The sequence below is a fragment of the Cebus imitator genome, unplaced genomic scaffold (genome assembly GCF_001604975.1).
Source record: "Cebus imitator isolate Cc_AM_T3 unplaced genomic scaffold, Cebus_imitator-1.0 Scaffold289, whole genome shotgun sequence".
In the NCBI taxonomy this organism is placed as follows: Eukaryota; Metazoa; Chordata; class Mammalia; order Primates; family Cebidae; genus Cebus; species Cebus imitator.
The window spans coordinates 2,463,775-2,481,998 of NW_016107604.1; positions in this window are offsets into that span (position 1 = coordinate 2,463,775).

Genomic DNA, 18,224 nt, shown 5'->3' on the forward strand with positions numbered 1-18,224 from the left:
CTAGATATACAATCATGTCGTCTGCAAATAGAGACAATTTGACTTCCTCCTTTCCTATTTGAATGCCCTTTATTTCTTTTTCTTGCCTGATTGCTCTGGCTAGAACTTCCAATACTATATTGAATAGGAGTGGTGAGAGAGGGTATCCTTGACTAGTGCCAGATTTCAAAGGGAATGCTTCCAGTTTTTGTGCATTCAGTATGATACTGGCTGTTGGTTTGTCATAAATAGCTTTTATTATTTTGAGATATGTTCCGTCAATACCTAGTTTATTGAGGGTTTTTAGCATAAACATAGATGCAAAAATCTTCAATAAAATACTGGCAAACCGATTGCAACAGCACATCAAAAAGCTTATCCCCATGATCAAGTAGGCTTCATCTCAGGGATGCAAGGCTGATTCAGCATACACAAATCTCTAAACGTAATCCACCACATAAATAGAACCAATGACAAAAACCACATGATTATCTCAATTGATTCCAAGAAGGCCTTTGACAAAATTCAACAGCCTTTTATGCCTTGTCAAACTTTACACAAAGTGTCAGCATTGCTAGGGGGCCAACAGAGTGCCCTGCTTACATTTTTCCAATGTGCAAGTTTCCTGTCCCCTGTGACCACTTACTGAGAAAGAGCTGGTGGCTTTGCTGTGTTATTTAATCTTGCACTGCCCTGGACCATTTCTGGAGTGAACAGCAAAGCAGTATGAGAGACAAAAATCAGTAACCCAGGAAGTAAAGAGGGGTAGAGAAATATAGTAAAACTGTAAGAGCTTACTTTTTACTTTGGACTGTGTCTCAACAAATGCCCTCTTTTCAAACTGTCTTCTTCTCCCCACTTTTATTTTAGGATAAAAATTTAAATGATACTTTAATATTTGATGTAAAATAAATCAAAAAACCATAATACAAAATTATATATTACAGCTGCTATCATGCAACAATGAGCTTTCATAATGAAAAATCACTGGAAGGTGATATTTGAAAATAAAAATAGTTTTGAATTATGGTTGCTTGTATTTGTTCTCAATATCCTTACTAATTGTTTTATGGCCTTTTAATTAATCAAGCACAGAACTTTTAAATGAGTCTCAATAGAAAAATGGGCAAAGGATAAAATAAATTCACAAAAGAGGCCGGGCACAGTGGCTTACGCCTGTAATCCCAGCAGTTTGGGAGGCTGAGTCGGGCAGCTCATGGGGTCAGGAGATCGAGACCATCCTGGCCAACATGGTGAAATCCTGTTTCTAATTAAAAACATAAAAAAATTAGCGGGACATGGTGATGAGCTCCTGTAGTCCCAGCTATTGGGGAAGCTGAGGCAGGAGAATTGCTTGAACCTGGGAGTCAGAGGTTGCAGTGAGCCAAGATCTCACTACTGCACTCCAGCCTGATGACAGAGTAGACTGTCTCAAAAAAAAAAAATTCACAAAAGAAGCAAAGCCATAATCAACAAACATCAAACTTGCACAATTATATTTATGTTAAGTGGCACAATGTGATGGTTAATGTTATGTGTCAACTTCACTGGGCTATGGAGAGCTTTGGCCAAAGATTATTTGAGTGTGTCTGTGAGGGTATTTCTGGATGAGATTAGCACTGAAGTGGTAGACTGATTAAAGCAGATGGCCCTCCCTAATGTGAGAATGCATCATCCAGTCAATATCTGAATAGAACAAAATACTAAGTAAGAGGAACTTCACCTGCCAGACTGCCTGAACTGTGATATCTGGTCTTTTATTTGAGGACTTAAACTGAAAAATTGAGTCGTCTTAGGTCACAAGCCTGCTGGCTTTCACAATGGAACTTACACCATTAGCACTCCTGGTTCTCAGGTCTTTCAATTAGGAAAGAAAATACACTGTCAGCTCTCTGGGGTCTCCAGCTTGCCAATCTCTCTCTCTCTCTCTCTGTCTCTCTGTCTCTCTCTCTCTCTCTCTCGTTAAGATACAGTATCTTAACAATAATAAAATATCTTATGCCTAATGTGTATTGTATTAATACCTCCCCAAAACTTATATGTTGAAGTTCTAACCCCTAGTACACTAGAATGTAACCTTATTTTGAATTCGGATAATTGCAAATGTAATAAGTTAAGATGAAGTAATGCAGGACTAGGGTGGGCCCCTAATCCAATATGACTGATGCCCTTATACAAAGGGGAAAATTTGGAGATAGACACACACAAGAAAAACACCAAATGAAGATACATGCAGACTTGAGGGTGATGTTTAAACAAGCCAAGGATTGCCAACAACCACCAGGAGCTAGGGAGGGGCATGGAAGAGATTCTCCTTCACTGTCCTCAGAAGGAACCAATCCTACCAACACCTTGATCTCAGACTTCTAGCCTTTAGAACTGTGAGATAGTAAATTTCCATTGTTTAATCCACTCAGTTTGTGGTACTTGGTTACGGTCACTCTAGCAAGCTAATAAACATTTCATGTTAGAAAAAGTTAAAAGATGGATACAATCCAGTGTTGACACAGCCGTAGTTTACTTTTAATGGCAAAAACTGATTACTTCTGCATGAACCTAATACAATTTTCTAGATATGTAAATAAATGGAATCATACAATATGTACTCTTCATTTGTCTGCTTTCTTTCACTCACCATAATGATTTTGAGATTGTGACCATTTTGTGTGTTTCAGTAGTTGATTCCTTTGTATTACTAGACAGTATTCCATGGTATGGATAGAACACAATTTATTAATCTATGCATCTGTTGATGAGCATTTGGGTTGTTCTGTTTTTTTTTTTCTATTACAAATAAGGCTACCACAAACATAGTATACAAGTCATTGTGAGCACCTTCATTTTCATTTCTCTTCTGTAAATACCTAGGAGTGGGATGGCGAGCTTAGATTTTGGGCATATGTTTAACTTTTGAAAAAACTGCCAAAATATTTTTCAAAGTGCACGTTTGATTTTATTTCCCATTAGGAATATGTAAGCGTTTCACTTGCTTTACATCCTTGCTAGTGCCTGATACTGTCAGGATTTCTAATTGTAGACATTCTAACAGGTGTGTAATCTCACTGGGGCTTTAATTTGAATTTCTCTAATGATTAATGAGGTTGAACATCTTTTCATGTGCTTATTTGCCATCCATATGTCTTCTTGGATTGGCCTGTTTACTTACTATTGTGACTTGAGAGTTCTTTAAATATTCTGGACACATGTCTTTTATCAAATAGGTGATTGGCAAATATTTTCTCCTTGTGTGTGGCTTGCTTTTTCCTTCTTTCAATAGTGTATTTTGAGGAAAAATTCCTAATTTTGGGGAATCCCTGTTTATCCAGTTTTTCTTCTATAAATTGTGCTTGGCTGTTAAACTTAAGAAATCTTAGTGTCACTCAGTTCACAAAGATTTTCTTATATCTTCTAGAAGTTTTAGAAATTTAGCTTTGTGTAACCTTGTATCCTGCCAATTTGCTAATTTCATTTGTTCTAGTATCTTTTTATTTGATAATGTAGGATTTTATACATAAACAATCATATCATCTGATAATAAAGGTAGTTTTAATTATTTTTCAATCTTTGTGCCTTTTATTTCCCTTTTTAAAATTCTTATTTTACTGGCTGGAACCTACAATGTACTGTTGAATAGAGGCAAGGAAAGTGGATATTCTTACCTTTTGTATGATCTTAGGGGAAAATAATTCAATTATTCACTGTAAGTATGGTAACAACTATACATTTTTTAAAGATGTCCTTTATTAGTGTGAGACAGTTTCCCTTTATTCTTAGTTTACCGAGAGTTTTAATCAGAAATAGATGTTGAAACATTTCAAATTTTTTTTATATCTATTGAGATTTTTAAAAATCTGTTAAACCAAAATATTAAACCAATCTATTCTGATAATAATTCTCATCTGATCATTGTATTAATATATTGTCTTTTTATATCTTGTTGAATTAAATTTGTAAAATGTTAAGTTTTGTATGTCTGTTCATGAGGGATATTGCTCTGTAATATTATCTTTATAAAATATCTTTGGTTTTGGTATCACAATATTTCTTTCTTTTTAATTTTCTGTAGGAGTTTTGTAGAATTAGTATTATTTGGCCTTTAAATGATTTAAGTCTGGACATGGTGGCTCACACCTGTAATCCCATCACTTTGGGAGGCCAAGGTGGGATGTTCGCTTGAGCCCAGGAGTTTGAGACCAGCCTGGGAAACAGAGGGAGACCTCATGTCTAAAAATAATTTTTAAAATTAGCTGGATGTAGCAGTGCATGCCTGTAGCCCCAGCTACTCACGAGGTTGAGGTGGGAAGATCCCTTGAGCCCAAGAGTTCAAGGCTGCAGTGAGCTATGATCATGCCACTGCATTCCAGCCTGGGTAGCATTCCACCCTGTCTCAAAAAAAAAAAAAAGTTTGGTAGAAATCATTAGTGGAGCAGCTGTCTGAGCCTAGAATTTTTGTTTTGTTTTGATTTTGTGGGAAAGTTTTTAAACTACAAGTTGAATTTTTAAGCAGATATAGGAGTATTCTGGTTATCTCTTTCTTTTTGAGTGATTGTTGATAGTTCTGTCTTCCAAGTTATTTGTTCATTTCATATAACTTGTCAGATTTATTGGTATAAAGTTGTTCATAATATTCCCTTACTAAATGTGGTGGCTTTAAAATAGATTCACAAATAATTTGGTACTCCTCCCTTAAAAAGACAGAAACTAAATTGTGGCCCCCCACCCATGTTTGAGTCATGCAAAATGACTGGCTTCTATCAAATAAAATATGGCAGAATGAAAGTTATATGATGTCCAGGATTCAGTTATAAAAGACATTGATGGCATCCTCCTTAATCTGTGTCTTGGATTACCTGCTTGATAGAAGCCAGCTGTCAAAATGGTGGCCTTCTGCCAAAAGTCAGCAAGGAACTTAGGCCTCCTGCCAACATTCATGTGAATTAGCCATTTTGGAAGTGAGTCTTCTGGCCCTAGTCACATCTCCAGAAGACTCTGGTCCTGGCTACAATCTCACAAGTGATCTTGAGACAGAAACATGAAGATAAAATGCTCTTAAATTCCTGAGCTACATAAATTTTAAGATAATATGTGTTTGTTTCTTTAAGCACTTAGACTGGGGACAATCTTAAACATCAGTGGAAAACTAATATAAATTTTTGTATGTACTGAGAATGGAGTACTGGAATAGCAAAAAGAAAAAAGTGGGAGTGGTTTTGCAATTGATCAGTGGGTACATGGTAGAGCATTGAGGAGTTAGTGAAAGATGGAAGATTTTTGAAGAAATTTAATTCCTGACTCACAGAAACTGTAAGATAATAAATGTTTGCTGGTTTAAGCTACCATGTTTTGTGATAATTACTATGCGGCAATAGATAACTAAGGCATTTTCCTTTTATTTTTATTTTATTTACTTATGTTAAATCTTATTTCATGTTCAACAGTACATGGGCAGGTTTGTTATATAAGTAAATTGCACGTCACAGGGTTTGGTGTACAGATTATTCCATCACCCAGATAGGTATAGGTAGTTTTTTAATCTTCATCCTCCTCCTTCTCTTCATCCTTAAGTAGACCCTGGTGTCTGTTGTTCCCCTCTTTGTGTCCATGTGTTCTCATCATTTAGCTTCCACTTGTAAGTGAGAACATGTAGCGTTTCGTTTTCTGTTCCTGTGTGACTTTGCTGAGGATATTGGCCTCCAGCTCCATCCATGTTCCTACAAGGGACATGATCTCATTCTTTTATTGGCTGCATAATATTCCATGGTATGTATGTACCACGTTTTCTTTATCCTGTCTACCATTGATGGCCTTTAGGTTGACTCCATGTCTTTGCTATTGTGAATAGTGTTGCATTGAACATACACGTACATGTGTCTTTACTGTAGAATAATTTATATTTCTTGGGTATATAATCAGTAATGGAATTCCTGGGTAAAATAGTATTTCTGCTTTTAGTTCTTTGAGGAATTGCCGCCTTGCTTTCCACAACAGTTGAACTAATTTATACTACCACCAATAAGTGTTCCTTTTTCTCTGCAACCTTGCCAGCACCTGTTAGAGGTTTTTACTTTTTAGTATTAGCCATTCTAACTGGCATGAGATGGTATCTCATTGAGGTTTTGATTAGCATTTCTCTAATATCAGTGATGCTGAGCTTTTTTTCCATATACTTCTTGGCCACATGTCTGTCTGCTTTTGAAAAGAGTTCATGTCCTTTGCCCACTTGTTAATGGGGTTGTTTTTTTCTCATAAATTTGTTTAAGTGTCTTATAGATGCTGGATATTAGACCTTTGTCAGATGTACGGTTTGCAAATATTTTCTCCCATTCTATAGGCTGTCTCTTTACTCCATTAATAGTTTATTTTGCTGTGCAGGAGCTCTTTAGTTAAATTAGATCCCATTTGTCAATTTTTACTTTTGTTGCAATTGCTTTTGGCATCTTTGTCATGAAATCTCTGTTCATTCCTATGTCCAGAATCATATTTCCTGTGTTTTCTTCTAAGTTTTTATAGTTTTGGGTTTTACATTTAAGTCTTTAATCCACCTTGAGTTAATTTTTGTATATGGTATAAGGAAGGGGTCCAGTTTCAATCTGTGTATGGCTAGCCAGTTATCCCAGCACTATTTATTGAATAAGGAATCCTTTCTCCATTGCTTGTTTTTGTCAGCTTTGTTGAAAATCAGATGGTTGTAGGTGTGAAGATTTATTTCTGGGCTCTCTATTCTGTTCCATTGGTCTATATATGTTTTTTTGTACCAGTACCATGCTGTTTTGGTTGGTGTAGCCCTGCAGTATAGTTTGAAATCAGGTAGCACAATGCCTCCATTTTTTTTGTGTGTGTGTGCTTAGGATTGCTTTGGCTATTTGGGATCTTTTTTGGTTACATCTAAACTTATAAATAGGTTTTTTCTAGTTCTATAAAGAATGTCATTGATAGTTTGATAGAAATAGTATTGAATCCATAAATTGCTTTGGGTGGTATAGCCATTTAAATGCTATTGGTTCTTTCTATCCAGGAGCATGGCATCTTTGTCCATTTATTTGTGTCATTTCTGATTTCTTTCAGCTGTGATTCATAGTTCTCATTGTAGAGATCTTTCACTTCCCTGGACAGCTGTATTCCCAGATATTTTCTTCTTTTTGTGGCAGCTGTGCATGAGATTGCATTCCTAATTTGGCTTTCGGCTTGACTATTGTTGGCATATAGCAATGCTAGTGATTTTCATATGTTGATTTTGTATCCTGAGACTTGGCACTGAAGTTGTTTATCAGCTTAAGAAGCTTTTGGGCAGAGACTGTGGGGTTTTCTGGATATAGAATCATGTCATCTGCAAACAGAAATAGTATGACTTCCTCTCTATTTATATGCGTTTTATTTCTTTCTCTTGCCTGATTGCTCTGGCAAGGACTTCCAATACTATGTTGAATAGGAGTGATGAGATAGGGCATCCTTGACTTGTATCAGTTTCCAAGGGGAATGCTTCTAGTTTTTTTCCATTCAGTATGATGTTCGCTGTGGGTTTTTCATAGACGGCTCTTATTATTTTGAGGTATGTTTATTCAGTGCCTAGTTTGTTTGGGTTTGTTTCTGTTTTTTTCTTTTTTTTGAGATGGAGTTTCACTCTTGTTGCCCAGGCTAGAGTGCAATGGCACGATCTCAGCTCACTGCAACCTCCACCTCCCAGATTCAAGTGATTCTCCTGCCACAGCTTCCCACGTAGCTGGAATTACAGGTTCCTGCCACCATGCCTGGCTAATTTTTGTATTTTTACTACAGTTTTGTCATGTTGGCCAGGCTGGTCTTGAACTCCTGATCTCAGATGATTCACCCGCCTCAGCCTCCCAAAGTGCTGGGATTACAGGTGTAAGCCACCATGCCTCATTTTTTGAGGGTTTTTAACATGAAGCAATGTTGAATTTTATCAAAAGCCTTTTCTGCTTATATTGAGATGATTGTATGGTTTGTGTTTTTAGTTCTGTTTATGTCATGAATCACAGTTACTTATTTGCAACCAATTTATTGAACCAGTTTTGTACCCCAAGGATAAAGCCTACTTGATTATAGTGGATTCACTTTTTTATGTGCTGATGGATTTTGTTTGCAAGAATTTTGTTGAGGATTTTTGCATCAATGTTCATCAAGGATATTGGCCTGAAGTTTCTTTTTGTGTGTGTGTCTATAACAGGTTTTGTTATCAGGATGATACTGGCCTTATAGAATGAGTTGGTGAGGAGTCCTGTCTCCTCACTTCTTTGGAATAGTTTCATTAGCCTTGGTACCAGCTCTTCTTTATACATCTGGTAGAATTCAGCTTTGAATCTGTCTGGTCCTAGGATTTTTTTCTGATTGGTAGGCTTTTTATTATTGATTCAACTTCAGAACTCCTTATTAGTTTCAGGGATTCAATTTCTTCCTGATTCAATTTTGAGAAGTGATACGTTTCTAGGAATTTATCTATTTCTTCTAGGTTTTCTTGCTTGTGTCCATAGAGGTGTTCATAGTAGTCTCTGAGAGTCTTTTATATTTCTGTGGGGGTCAGTGATAACTATTTTGTCATTTCTGATTGTGTTCATTTGGATCTTCTCTTTTTTTCTTCATTAGTCTAGCTACTTGTCTATCTTATTGATTCTTCCAATAAGCCAACTCCTGGATGCATTGATCTCTTGTATAGTTTTTTGTATCTCAGTTTTCTGCAGTTCAGCTCTAATTTTGGTCATTTCTTGTCTTCTGCTATCTTTGGGGTTAGTTTGCTCTTGTTTTTCTAGTTCTAGTTGTGATGTTAGGTTGTTAACTTGAGATCTTTTTAAGTTTTTGATGTGGACTTTTAGTGCTATAAAGTTCCCGCTTAACACTGCTTTAACCATGTCTCAGAGATTCTGGTATATTTTTGTTCTTACTAATTTCAAAGAATTTTTTTATTCTTGCCTTAATTTCATTATTTATCCAAAGTCACTCAGAACCAGGTTATATAATTTCCATGTAATTATATGGTTTGAGTGAATTTTCTTAGTATTAATTTCTATTTTTTTTGTATTGTTCAAGAGAATGGTTGGTGTGATTTCAGATTTTTTTTGAATTTGCTAAGAATTATTTCATATTCTATTGTGTGGTCAATTTTAGAGTGTATGTCATGTGCAGATAAGAATGTATATTCTGTTGTTTTGGGGTGAGAGTTCTGTAGATATCTTTTAGGTCAATTTGTTCAAGTGTCAAGTTCAGGTCCTGAATATCTTTATTAATTTTCTGTCTCAGTTATCTGTCTAATACCATCAGTGGCCAATTGAAGTCTCCCAGTATTTTGTGTGGTTATCTAAGTCTCTTCTAAGGTCTCTAAAGACTTGCTTTATGAATCTGGGTGCTCCTGTGTTAGGTGCATATATATTTAGGATAGTCAGGTCTTCTTGTTGAATTGAGCTTTTACCATTATGTAATCCTTTTCTTTGTCTTTTTTGACTTTTTTTTTTTTTTTTTTTTTTAAAGTCTGTTTTGTCTAAAATTAGAGTAGCAACTGCTGCTTTTTTCCCTTGTCCATTTGCCTGATAGATTTTTCTCCATTTCTTTACTTTGAGCCTATGGGTGTCATTGCATGTGAGATGGGTCTCTTGAAGACAGCATATAGTTGTGTCTTGCATTTTTATTCAACTTGCCACTTTGTGTCTTTCAATTGGAGCATTTAGCCCATGTACATTCAAGGTTAGTATTGCTATGTGTGGATTTGATCCTGTCACTGTGCTGTTCATTGGTTATTATACAGATTTGTTTGTGTGGTTGCTTTATAGTGACTGGTATATGTACTTAAGTGTATTTTTTTAGTCACTGGTAGTGGTCTTTTCTTCCCATATTTAGCTCTCTCTTCAGTACTTCTGATAAGGAAAGTCTGGTGGTAATGGTTTCCCTTAGCACTTGCTTGCCTGAAAAGGATCTTATTTATTCTTCACTTATGAAGCTTAGTTTGGCTGGATATGAAATTCTGGGTTGCTAATTCTTTTCTTTAAGAATGCTGAATATAGGCCCCAATCACTTCTGGCTTGTAGGTTTTCTGCTGAAAGGTCCACTCTTTGCCTGATGGGATTTACTTAGTAGACGACCTGCCCCTTCTCTCTAGCTGCCTTTAACATTTTTTTTTTTTTCCAATTACAACCTTGGAGAATCTAATGACTTATATGTCTTGGAGATGATCTTCTTATGTAGTGTTTTTCAGAGGTTCTCTGCATTTCCTGAATTTGAATGTTGGCTTCTCTAGCAAGGTTGGGGAAATTTTCATGGATGATATCCTAAAGTATGTTTTCCAAGTTGCTTGCTTTCTTGCCCACTCTTCAGACACCAATGGATCATAGATGTGCTATTTTTACAGAATCCCATATTTCTTTGAGGTTTTGTTCATCCTTTTTGCTTTTTCTTTATTTTTATCTGACTGAATTATTTCAGGGAACTGGTATTTGACCTCTGAGATTCTTTCCTCAGCTTGGTCAATTCTACTGTTAATACTTGTGATTATATTCTGAAATTCTTGAAGTGAGGTCTTCAGCTCTATGAGATTAGTTTGGTTCTTTCTTAAAGTAGTCATTTCATCTTTCATATCCTATATCATTTTATTATATTCCTTAGAATCCTCAGATTGGATTTTAACTGCCTCCTCAATCTCAATAATCAATTCCTATCCTTATTGCAAATTCTTTTTCTGTTATTTCAGCCATTTCAACCTTATTAAGACCATTGTTGGGGAACTAGTGTGATCATTTAGAGGTAAGAAGACATTCTAGCTTCTTAAGTTGCCAGAGCTCTTTCTCTGTTTTCTCATCTGTGTGGGCTAACATTCCTTCAATCCTTGATCTTGCTGTCCTTTATATATATATAATTTTGCTTTTATCTTCTTTGATGTCCTTGGAGGTTTGATTGTGGCATAAGGTGGGTTCAGTCAACTCATTTTGTTTCTGGAAGATTTGGGGAGAAAGGGCTTAGCTCAGCACTCCTGGGCTGTATGCTCTAACTTTGGAGGGTGCTAGTATCAATTCCCCAGCTTTGTTCTCTGGCCCCTGATGGTTACAAGTCTGATGTGCTAGAGGGGCTGAGGTGTTCCTGGACTACTGACTAAATACTCTGATGGATGGTGCCAGCCAAATCACTTTGTCAGGCAGTATCGATGGGATCCATGCTTGTTTGCATGTGTCGGCAGCTGTGGCAGCATGGCAGCATACGTGCTCATCAGCTGTGGCAGTTGTGGGGCTGGCAGCCTTAGTGCAGGTGTTCACAGCAGTGGTGGTGCCAGCATTAACTGAGGGGCAGGGCCACTGGAGTCTATTCACATGTTTGCACTGGCAGTGGTGTCAATGCCAGGGTAAAGCACTGGAATGTGCAAGGCTGGCAGCTCCTTATGCACACATTTATGCTAGCAGCAGTGTCAGTGCAGGACTTCTGGCCTCTGTGCATGCATTCACATCAGCAGCAATGACAGCACAAGATTGGAGGGTGGGGCCACTGGCCTCTGTGTGTGCGTTTGCTCTAACAATGGTGGCATGGTTGAGTTGGGGATGGGGTGTACTCATGCTGGCAACAGTGGCATGGTGGGGTACATGCAAACATTTATGACATCAGGAAAGAGGAGAAAAGAAAGCTTTACCTATGCACACATGCACCCTCAAAGCAATAGAGAGGGTGGCCATGGTAAATTGCTTGTTGGCAAAGTGGCACAGGGGAGGTTTCGGTGAGGGAAGGGTGCTGGTGGGGTGTGCATCAGTGGGGGCCACTCTGCTGGAGCTCTCCAATGGTCAGGCATGGTTTGCCAAAGCAGGAGCTATGATGCAAATTCCCAGGAGTCACCCCAGTTAGGCATCCAAGGCTGTACTGCAAACAGATATGGTCAGGCTGGGCCCCTGGGATAGGCCAGCAGATAGTGGGATGCTCAGGTTGGACTGGCCTTGTTTCATGGGCAAGATCACCTTTGTTCTTTTCAGGGCCAACAGTCCTCCTAATTACATCTTTTAGAGGGAGCATGGGGAGCCTTGGGAGATGGGCATCCGTGGCTGTGCTCTACTGCAGACTTTCCTGTATCAAACCCTCTGGGCTCCACACGGACTGGAGTCCTGCCCTTATCACCTTTCTAAGCAGCATTTCCTGTCTGCTCAAGTGTCCATGGGGGCTGTGGAGTCTCCTGCTGCCTGGATTCCAGAGGTCTATGGCAAGAGTGGGTGGCTCCTTGCCAGCTCAACTCACCCCTTCCCCAGGAATAATTGAGGGCCAGAAATGAATCCCTGTGTGCTACTGCCCCATGCAGGGTTCTAGCTTCCTCCCTCTTCAGCCCAGCATCTGTGTTCTCCCTCCATCCATTCTCAATGCCTTACCTCTGAAGATATGCTCAGGGTATTCCATTATTTGCAGGGTATTCCTGGTCCCTCAGTGGCAGGAATTCCTCCTGGCTTCATCTAGTCAGCCATCTTGCCTCAATCCTCCATTAGTTAGTTATATTTTCCTTCTAGTATCTGTAGAACTTGTAGTTATATAACCTCTGTCTTCCTGATGTTGGTTTCTTTTTGTTTCTTTTTTTCTGATTATTCTGGCTAGAGGTTTGTCACCTTCATTGGTTTTTGTTCCTCTCAAAGCCCTTTGGTTTCACAAATTTCTCTTTTATTTTGATTTTGTATTATTGATTTCTGCTCTATTTCCTTTATTCTGCTTATTTTTAATTTTATATTTTCTAGTTTCTTCAGGTATAAGTTAAAGTCACTGATTTGGGACATTTCTTCATTCTTAATATAGACATTGAAGCAATCCATAGTTTTGATATGTGGTGTTTTCATTTTTCATTCAATTAAAAATACTTTCTAATTTTCTTTGTTATTTCTTCTTGGATCTATGGGTTAATAAAATCTGTGTTACTTAACTTCCAAATACATAGTGCTTTTTCTGGATATCTTACTGATTTTAAATTTCATTTCAGTTAGAGAAGTCACTTGATATAATTTGAGTCTTTTAAAACTTATTGAAACATTTTATAATTGGAAATATCTACCTTGGTAAATAGAAATTAGATCAAATTGGTTGTGTTACTCATTTTTTATGTCCTTGTTGATTTTTTTGTTCTATCAATTATGAAAACAGGGGTGTTGAAAGGCTCCACTTATTGTGGAATTTTCTATTTGTCATTTCAGTCCTATCAGATTTTGCTTCATGTGTTTGCAGCTTCATTGTTAGATAAATAAATGTTTATGACTGTTATGTCCTCTTGATAAACTGACACCATTATCATTGTGAAATGCTCCTCTTTATCCTAGGTAATATCTTTACTCTGAAACCTACTTATTCTAATGTTAATATAACCACTGCAACATTCTTTTGATCAGCGTTATCGTGGTATTTTTCTATTCTTTTACTTTAACCTGTTTGTCTTTATATTTAAAATGAGTTTTTTGTAAGCATCATATAAGTAGTTGCTCCTTGCTTTTCAATCCACTTTGACAATCCAATTTGGCTTTTAATTGAAGTGTTGAGACTATTATACATTTAACATGATTATTTATGTAATTGCATTTAAATCTTCTGCTCTAATTTTTTTTTCTATTTTTCCCATTTGTTATTTGTTTTATTTTTCCTTTCCCCCTGAAGCCTTTATTATTAAGGGGATTAAAAAATATTTTTCTTATTATTTCTTTTGTTGGATTATTGCTATAAATTTATTTTGGTTTCTTTAGGGTTTATAACATAAATCTTTAACAAAGTCTACTTTCAAATAATATGATACTGTCATATATAAGTGTCTTATGACAATATATTGTCATAAGACACTTATATATGACAGTATCATATTATTTGAAAGTAGACATAACATAAATCTTTAACATAAAGTCTACTTTCAAATAATATGATACTGTCATATATAAGTGTCTTATGACAATATATTTCCATCTCTCTACCCTAACCTTTGTGTTGTTGATTTGTATGTCTTATTGATACACAATTTATAAGCCCATGATACATTATTATTTTCACTTTCAATAGTCAATTATCTTCTAATAGCTTCAAAAATAACAAGTCTTTTACATTTACCATCTCTGGTTCTTTTAATTCCTCATATAAACCTGTTTCTTTTCTTCTGCTTGAAAGTCTTTCTTGTAGTGCAGGTCTATTGATAATTCATTCTTTCAGCCTTTGCATGTATTAGAAAATAGCTCCTTTCAAAAAAGGTATTTTCACTAGGTATAGCCTTCCATGTGACAGTTATTTTTTTTTCAGTACTTTAAATATGTTCCTCTATTGTCTTTTGACTTGGATTATCTCTAATGAAAAATCTGCTACCTGTTTAACTTTGTTACTCTACATAAGGTCTTTTTTCTCCCTCTGGTTATTTTTCAGATTTTATTTTTAGCCTTGGTTTAATAATTTGAATATAATGTATCTTGATTTTTTTAATATATTTTTGGTGGTTAGGAAACATCTAGCTTTTTAGATTTGTGAGTTTTTAGTTTTCATCAAATTAGAAAAATTTTAACCATTATTTCCTCAAGTATTGTTCTGTTCTTTTGTGGCCTCTAATTGCATATATTATTAGGTTACTTAGTTGTCCTAGAGCTTATTAATACTCTGTTCATTTTTCAGTATTTTTTTCTCTGCATATTTTATTCTTGATATGTCCTATTGCTAGGGTTTTGAGTTTATTATTTTCTTCTCTAGTGTCTACTTGCCTGGTAACCCCATCCAGTGCATTTTAAAGAAATATTTGACACTATAGTTTTATCTATACACTTTTGAGTTTTTAACTTTAAAACATTTTTGTAGAGATAGAGGTCTTGCTATATTGTCCAGGCTGGTCTTGAATCCCTGGGCTCAAGTGAGCTTCCTGCCTCAGCTTTCCAGAGTTGCTGGGATTACAGATGTGAGCTACTGTGCCCAGATGATTTGAATCTTTTGTATAGCTTCCATATCCCTAACATGTTCAATTTTTTTCTGCCTTCTTGAACATAAAAAATATAATAAAAATATGTTTTAGTATATTTTGTGTACTAATTCTGACACCTATGTTGTTTTTAGTTTGTTTATATTGATTTGCTTTCTCCTCATTATCAGCTTCATTTTCCTGCTCCTTTGCACACCTGGCAATTTTTGATTGGATGCCAGGCATTGGGAGTTTTAATTTGTTTTATGCTGAGTGTATGATGGGCTATATTTTTTGCTGAGAGTGACAGCAAGGAAATCCGAGCTGGCCCCCCAAGTGGAAAACTGCTCAGGGTGTTCTAAAGTAGTAAACAGTATGTGTATATCATGCACCAGTTAAACTAGTTCTATAAGCACAGGATATGTGACCCTGCTCCCGTGGCTCCCTCGTGGAGAACACTTTCTAGTTTGTCTTTGATCAGTGGTAAGCAGGCACCAGCTGCCTGCCTAGTTTATCTTGGTTCTATGAGAAAACAGAACACCTGCTTGTGAGTAATAATCACCTGTTCAGAGAGAATAACTGCATGTGTCAGAGTCTGCTCAAGGCTCTCAGCTCGGAAGGCTGTTAGCCACCAAGGCTCTCAGCTTGGCTACCCCTGATAGTCCCACTTTGCACTCTATCTTTTTGTCTGCTTCTTAGTTCCTTTAGTGCTGCCTGGGTGGGGGTCTCTACGACTTAGCTGGTCTCAGTAGTTTTATGCTGGATTATTTTTTGTGTCTATAAATATTTTTGAGCTTTGTTCTTGAATATAGTTAGATTACTTGACAACAGGTTAATCTTTTCAAGCTTTACTTTGAAGCTTTGTTAGGTGGAACCAGATCAACTTTTAGCCTAGAACTAATTTTTTCACCTCTACTACTGAGGCTATACATTTCTGAGTACTCATTCAATCCATTGTCTTGTGAATTACAAGGGTTTTTCACTCAGGTCAGTGGAAATAGCTATATGTTCTCTAGGGATTTGGAATAGGTCCGTCTTCATTCTCAGGTGGTTTTCTCCTTACACTATTGTGCTGATCAGTAATCAGCTGAAGATTTGAGGAAGATCTTCTGCAAATCTTTGGGTGCTCTGTCTTTGTGCATCTATCTCCATCCACTCTGTTATTCCCACAAACTTAGCTATACTTGGGCTCTGGATTCTATGGTTTTAACTCAGGGAGACTGTTAGGCTCCTCCTGGGTTTTCTCTACCTGTGATGTGGCCTGAGAACTCTGTCTTGACAGTAAACTGGTGCAATCATAGGACTTATTTATTTCCCCTTTCATAGGAATCATTGTCTTATGGTCTTTGATATCCCATGTTAGAACAACCTCATAGCACGCATTTTGTCTGATATTTTAGTTGTTTCTGGTGGAAGCATCAATATACTCCTATTACTCCATCTTGGTCAAAAGCAGTCTCTTCTCAACTACATCTAATTACCTATGTTCTACAGTAGTTCTTAAACTGATCTTCCTGTTTCTGATATTTATACCAATTCTACATGTCTTCTAGATTATCTTTTCTGAAACACTTCCCTAAGAAATGAAGCCACCACTTTTCTTAAAAATGTTGAATGATTCGATTATATCCAAACTTCTTTTTTGATGTTTAAGGCCTTTTAGTAAAATGAAAAGCATCTCATCTTTTTATCTCTCCTTCATTGGACCAAGAGAGGACAAAGAGAAGGAAATCACATTGACATTTTTTCTCTTTCCATTTGAGGGATCTGCCCCCTGGAACAGTAGCCCTTTTGTGTATAATCTATGATTCTAGGTCAGAGAGTGAAGAAGTAGGCAGCTGACAGTCAAAATTAATGATGACAGGATTGTATCTTATTTACTGGAATTCTTAGTGTGTAATATATCTGGTATATATTTGATAAAGATATAGTCTGTATAAACCACAGTACCTAGAACAAAACAGTTTACGTAATGGTTCTATAAAAATACTTCTTGGCTTAGCAAGACATAAAGACCTTAAAAATATATTAAAATGGATCACATCTTTTCCCCCTTAAGCAGTCAATTAAACCAATCACATATTTCTCCTCTTAAGCATCAATTAGGCCTTATAATCACTGGTATTCTGTGCTGCAGATGAAGCTATGGCTATCTCAAATTGGGAAAGCTGTTGTTAACATTTTTCCTCAGTCTCAAAAACTGCAATTTAACATAAAATATCTGGATGGAAGAATCGGAAGGAAAAACAAAACTGCACCTAGGAAAATGTTACTTGTGTCCAATCTTGATAAAAAAATAAAAAGAAGGTGGTTTTCCTAGAACTTCAGTTGTCACTTTTTTTATTTTACCATTAGACATTTTATTGATCATTAGAAAAATGCAATCAAAACAACAATGCAACCAAAACAATACTATTTCACATCCTCTAGAATGATTATAATTAAAAAGTCATATAGTATCAAGTTTTATTGAGGATGTGGATAAACTAGAATCCTTATGTATTGCCAGTAAAAATGTGAAATGATACAACCAGTTTGGAAAAGAGTTTGGCAGTTTCTTTAAAAGTTAAACATAAAAATACCATATGACCTAGTAGTCCCACTCCCAGAAATCTAAGAGTAATGAAAACAATGAAATGTCCACACAAAAACTTGTACACAAATGCTTATAGCAGCATTGTTTAGTATAACCAAAAAAGTAGACAAGCCAGTTGTTCATCAATTGGTGAATAAATAAACAAGATATACATCCATATGATGGAATATAGTCACTTTTATTTGTCAACAAATGTGTTTGAATTTTCTCAGGTTATGAAACAACCGGCAGCAATAGCGGGGGTGGCAGAGGCATAGGCTGCTTGGTTGATTGTCTTAGCACTGACCTGTAAGCAGCCCCCTCTAGGGTGAAATGCAATTGAGTCTCTCTATTAACTTCAGTACTCTGTGCCTCTTCAGTAGTCTCGGTTATCAGGCTCAGGACACATTGAGTTCAGTAGGAAGGCGCAGGGTGGATAATGGCTTTGTGACGCAGATGGCTATCAGCAAGAGACTAAGCTGAAAATTACTTCTCTGGGGCTGCGGAGGATGGGAAATCAGGGTGAAAGTTGAGGCTAAGCTGCAAGGTTTGGTTTTCTATCCTCTGCAACGGCCTTGCTCTGTGGATTAAAGGCCACTGCTGTACTCATGAATATATACTATTTCTGGCTGCTATAATTGACTAGCTACACTTTGCAGCTGGCTTAACGAGCCTAAGAGCTACTATTCAAGGCCTAAGGAGCAGTACAGAATATCATATCCATAGATGCTTTGAGTTCTCTGTAGCCGTGTGGAAACAGAGTGAACTCAACAGCAGAGAAACACTCTTCATATTAAATGG